Below are 6,000 nucleotides of genomic sequence, written 5' to 3'. Positions count from 1 at the left end.
ATTCATATGAAGTTTTACATGCTTTGGATAAAAGTGTCTGCTAAATGACTGAATGTGAATATAAAAGGTAAACTGCAACCATAACCATTTTTGACTTTTACTGATGTTAAATGCTCTCTCTGTCCCCTGAAGAGTCATGCTTCATACGGAGAGGGTCATTACACACCGAGAGAAAACCACAGAAAAACTGTGCGGAGAAATGTATGATTCCCCTGGTAAAGATGAAAAGAGTCATTAACCGATGGACCAGAGCCGTCACAGTCCAGGTAATGAAGTCATCACATGTTTTCAAGCCCCAAAACATTACGTTGTAGAAGTAGAACTAGACATAAATACTTAGAATGGTTCTCTCATGATGAGATTTGAGACATTTTCTTATCACCTGCTATATTGTTCCAGCAGTATAGGCTATAGGGCACATATATGACACTATAGGGCTTACTACACTTTATAAGAGCTAACCTTCATATGATGTCTAGGACAAAGCAAGAAGTGTTTTTAGGACATGATACAGACACTTATATAAGATTATATCAGATTATCTACTTGTTGTTTATCAACATTTTTGGACAATGGTAAAGTCATCAAAATGACATCTTATATATTTTGAACAAAATATGCTGAAAAAAAAATTATACAAAATATGTTTGAACAAATCTTCAGATGAATCCTGGATGTTGTTCTATCTTTGGTTAATGTTCCTGCAAGGTTCTCTCAAAGTTATGACACAATCGGTCTTCCAGTAATGTTTATAATGTTCTCAAAATGTTAACACAAAAACATCATTTACACTAGCCTAGTGTTTTCTGAAATGTTTCAGTTGAACGTTTAACGTTTTTTTAAAAATATTACTACAGTAATGTTCCTCCAGTAACACTAATAGAACGTTTGTTCAAAGTTACCTGGTTTTTATTAATTTTCTTAAAACGTCAGCACAAAATCATTTGTACACTGGATGTTTTGGACATTCATAAGTAATATTTTAATGACTTAAAAGGAACGTTGTCAAAACATTGTGGGAGAAGGCTTGTGTCTTAGAAATCATAAAAAAAAAAACTTAAATCTATACTTCTGTTGTGGGTTCACATCATGTCAACTGGAAGGAAAAATGTAAATCCAGACTTCACACCGGCAACAGCTCGCATTCAGATTGGAGTACAAAACCTTCATTCAGATGTTAAAAATAAACTGTATAACACAGCGTATGAAACAGCGTTCGCTCACAGTGCAAACATGGCAGCTGCTCCTGTGTTCTTTTCAGGATCACTGATCCGAGACCTGTTAGTGCTTGCTGCATACAGAGAGAGATCTGGGCATCAGGAGAGAGAACAAAAACCCCTGTCAAACCGTGGACCACGTCTTTCCTCAAGTCTTGAATACACAAGCTGTCATCTCTCAGTAACACTGGTGAAATGTATTCACACAGAAACTCACACAGACACTCTCGCACTGAAGCAAAGCCACTTGGTGTTAAAGGGGTCATATGATGCTGCTAAAAAGAACATTATTTTGGTGTAATGCAATGTGTTGTTGCGGTTTAAGGTTCAAAAAACATATTATTTTCCACATAATGTGCATTATTGTTTCTCCTCTATGCCCCGCCTTTCTAAAACGCATCGATTTTTACAAAGCTCATCGTTCTGAAAAATGAGGTGGGCTCAGATTGGCCAGCTATCCAGTGTGTTGTGATTGGCCGAATACCTCAAGCATGTGACAAAAATGTTACGCCCCTTACCGCACTGTGAAGCCATGTCAATGAGGTGGGCTCAGATTGGCCTCCAAAACAATAAAACCCATTATATAATTAATTATGCATCCATCAGTGGGGACATAATACTGATTATAATGACTTATACTGTCTTTTTACGTGTTGCGTTGCGTATTGCGGCGTGTAAACATAATAAAATGTTTTATTTTTTTGTGGTAGGAGTGATGAACAAACAAGAGGTGCTATTCTATGATTGATAATTTTGTTTTGTTTGATTAGTGAGTGATAATTTATTTAAATATGAACGTACTTACAGGCTGTGAGTCAGAAGCGCCCAGACTGTCCTTGCAAAGTTGGAATTGCCCCCACTTTATAGACACGGACACTGACATTGTAGGCTACTCTCACAGGAAACAGTCCTTGTCCTCTGCAAAATGTGCAGCACACGTCTGAATATTTGGGTTGAACTGTTCTGGAACAGTGTTTAAATACAACTTAACCACTGATTTATAGTTGTGTCCTCTTTTGGAAGGCCAAACAAAGTATTTTCACTTTCACAATGAAATAGCGTCTCCACGACATGGCGCCGGCGGCAACAGCAAGAATAAAATCTACTCCTTCTTTCTTTGCGTGAACATTTGGGTGCCGTTATGCAAATCTTCCCACATAGTGAGGTAGACATGTGGGGGAGTGTTAGAACGAGTCTTAACTTTGATAAAGTTTGATAAAATTGATAAAATCTCTTTGGATTTGAGACTTTAGTCTTTGTAACTTTACAGATCTTCTTTATGCTCCAAGAGCTTGTAACACTCCAAAGAGAGAGAAAACATTGAAATCGCATCATATGACCCCTTTGATAAGTTTGCATGTTGCATTATTATTGGCTAAAAGAAAGCTTTTACTATGTCTGTATGGATGGTTAATCAAGGGCCACTTTAAGCCCTGGTTTATCATGTTACTTTCATACTATACACCATTTATTTTATCTGGGAAATCATGTTCAAGATTCACACTGTATATTTGTAAACTATGAGTTAATGTTTTTATTTGTATAATTATGAGACCTATAATAAATGGAAGCCTGTTTTCAGTAATTGCAACTTTTTATCTCAAAATTCAGACATTTTTCGCACAATTCTGCAAAAAAAAAGTAAGAATTGACAGAAAATTTGAAATTACCTATTATTATATGGCAAACAACAACAACAAAACAAAACAAAACAAAACAAAAAAAAAAACGTAATCGCAAGATGCAAAGAAAGAAAAAAAAAGTGAAAATTCTAAGATGTAAATTCAGAATTGTGTGCAAAGAGAAAAAGTCAGAATTCTAAGATTCTAAGAAAATCTGATTTTTTAGTTAATATTTTGCAATTTTTTCCTCAAAATTACAAGAGAAAAGACTAAACTGTTGGATTGTGTGTTAGAATTAAGTCACAATTATCTTTTTTTTTTATTCTGTAGTGGAAACGGGCTCCATAGTAATATAACGAGCCTGCTAATGGTTTTAAATACCTGTGAACATGTTGCCACACAAACGCCACTATAAAACTGGCTCTCTAAAACGGCAAGTAACTTGCAGACTTGTTTTTTCCACATTAGCTGTTATGACACAACGCTTCTTCAAGGATCATTCTGATGCTTTGAGGTGGAAAAATGCCACGAGCAAGTGCATGTGGGGGAATTTAATTTGCATGAAATATCTGCCAAATCTGACCGACCGCTCAAAATAAATAATCATGGTAGGTCAACAATGAACTGATTGCAACTGAATAATGACTGTTTACTATTGTATTTTTAGAGCTGCTTTATATACCAGAGTTGATTTCTGTTTGCATCATTGCATTACTACCCTAGTAAAAAAGTAATATATTTAAAATACATTTAATAATAAGTATAGTTCAAATCTATTATCATATTTACTGACAAATCGCCCAAGACTTACTTTATTTGGAGTACTACTAGTGGTTTATACTAGTTTATTAATATTAAGCCTAAAATTTGTTTTATTTTAAGTATTTATGATGTGTTTTTGTGTAGGTATTGGTGACGGGGATTTTAGCACTTTAGCCTGGAAAAACTAAGCTTTTAATGATATGTCACCTTTAAGTACAGTACATACAGTAAATATGTAAATGTAGTAGACTTAGCATGAAATAAATGTATTTCAAATACATTTTAGAATATGTGCTTGTTTATCACTTTAAAACTGCTTTGAAACAATCTGTATTGTATAAAATGCTATGAAAATACAGGTATACTGTAGTAAATCAGGGTAAAGCAAAAACACAAATTCATCATCTGCTTGCTCAATAACATTTTTGTTACATTTTACCCAAAATTGTCCTGTAGTGCAGCTTTAAGTCTCTTAAAACATTCAAAATCTTCATACAATATTTCAATTTTCCTCTCAGATACTGAAACTAAACACATCATCTGAGCATTTCTGTGGCTGTATAGAGCTCATGAATATTTAATGAGGTAAGTCCTGGGGCACCTTATGATTGGTTCTGTTGCCAAAGTTAGCACCCCTTGTTCCGAGTTACCCAGAGGTTAAAAGTGCATTGTGAGAACATTTCTTAACCCAGGGTTTAAGTGGCCTTATTCTGGGATTCTGGGAAGGTTAACACACTGATGATGCGTTTAAAATCTATTTCATGCGTTAAAATCTTTGCTTCCTGGCTGCTCTCCCTGGCTAACCGATCACCCACCGAAACACAACAGTGGGGGGATCAGATGAGCGCTCTGCGGTTTATCAATAGTGTTTGGCTAATGGGCAGTAATCTAATGTCCATTAGGGTCGTGGAGCATATGCCGGGCTGTGATCTCACATCTGCTCTCCACAGGGACACACACGCATGTGGAGGCACACGGAGAACAATTACCTTCTTGGATGCGTGTTCAAAAATGTTTTGCTTTCCAATGTAAAGAGGCTGAGGATTAAAGCCTTTCACATTCAGAAAACACCAAAGGAGTCGCATTTGGGTGAAATCACACTTGCTGAGATTGGCAGCAAGTGTGCCAAAAAAGTAACGTATAATCACAAAAAAAAAAAAAAAAAAAAATGAATAAAGTCCTAAAATCTGATTTGATCTAGCCAGAATTTCTTTCTAAATTTGCCTTGTGTCCTATAGATTTACACTGTTACACATCATTGCCAACAACAACAACAAAGAAGAAAACACACAATACCATTTTAAATAGTAAATATAAAAAGTTACTGTAAACAAGCTTGCATTTTCTATAGCCCAGTTTGATGTAGACAGACGATGTAAGTGAGCTGTTCTCGTATGGTGGGAGTTGGAGTCGTTCTGACATATGGCACAGTAGCGCTTCAGGCGACCTGCGCTTCGGTCCTTGCTCAAGGCCCTTTCCTGATCTTGTTCCCTTCTCCCACTGCTTCCTTTCTGTTCTATCAAAACGGCCAAAAATATAACTTCAGAAATGGTTTAGGGCTGGACTGTGTGATGGACTAGTTAAGTGTTTGGAAAACCTGTTCGATTTTATTTTTAGTTTTGTGTCTCTAGTCATGCAGAAACTACACACTTCAAATTTTACAAAGAAAGAAAAGAACTACAGTGAATGAAATTATAAAAACATTTTTTTATATATTTTTTATTTTGTTTTGATAATACAGTTCATTTTTAAATGAAATACCTATAAACATATTGTCAAATGTGTTATTTTTTCAGAAACACTGGATAATATTGACATTGATTTATTAATGCTTCAAATTAAACTTTTTATTGAATTAATTTTTTTATTAGTTTCGAATGAAATATCTATAAAAATAATTTAAAAAACACAACATATGTGATTTTTTTTTCAGAAACACTGGATGATTTTGACAATCAATGCTTAAAATATTCACTTTTTTTATTAATTTTGAGTGAAAAACCTAAACACATATAATATCAAAACCAATCAACCAATGCTTCAAATTGTAATGTTTTCGTAGTCTCTTATGCTAACTGAATTTATTTAATCAAAAATACAGTAAAACAGTAATATCGTGAAATATTATTATAATTTAAAATAGCCATTTTCTAAGTGAATATATGTACAAATTTAATTTATTCCTGTAATCAAAGGTTAATTTTTAGCATCATTACTCTAGTCTTCGGTGTCACATGATTCATACATTTTTCCAAACTAAGTTCTATGTTTAATAAAAAAAGCTAAATAATAATAATAATAAAATAATAATAAAAAATCAGGGAGTAAATAAACATAATTAGTCTAAATTGCGTAGATAATTTAGTTAAAATGAAGTTCTTGTTTCTGGACTGATGAAG

Source organism: Cyprinus carpio, chromosome B12 (assembly GCF_018340385.1).
Source record: "Cyprinus carpio isolate SPL01 chromosome B12, ASM1834038v1, whole genome shotgun sequence".
In the NCBI taxonomy this organism is placed as follows: Eukaryota; Metazoa; Chordata; class Actinopteri; order Cypriniformes; family Cyprinidae; genus Cyprinus; species Cyprinus carpio.
The sequence above is the reverse complement of the archived record's forward strand: the minus strand, read 5'-3'. Positions refer to the sequence as shown.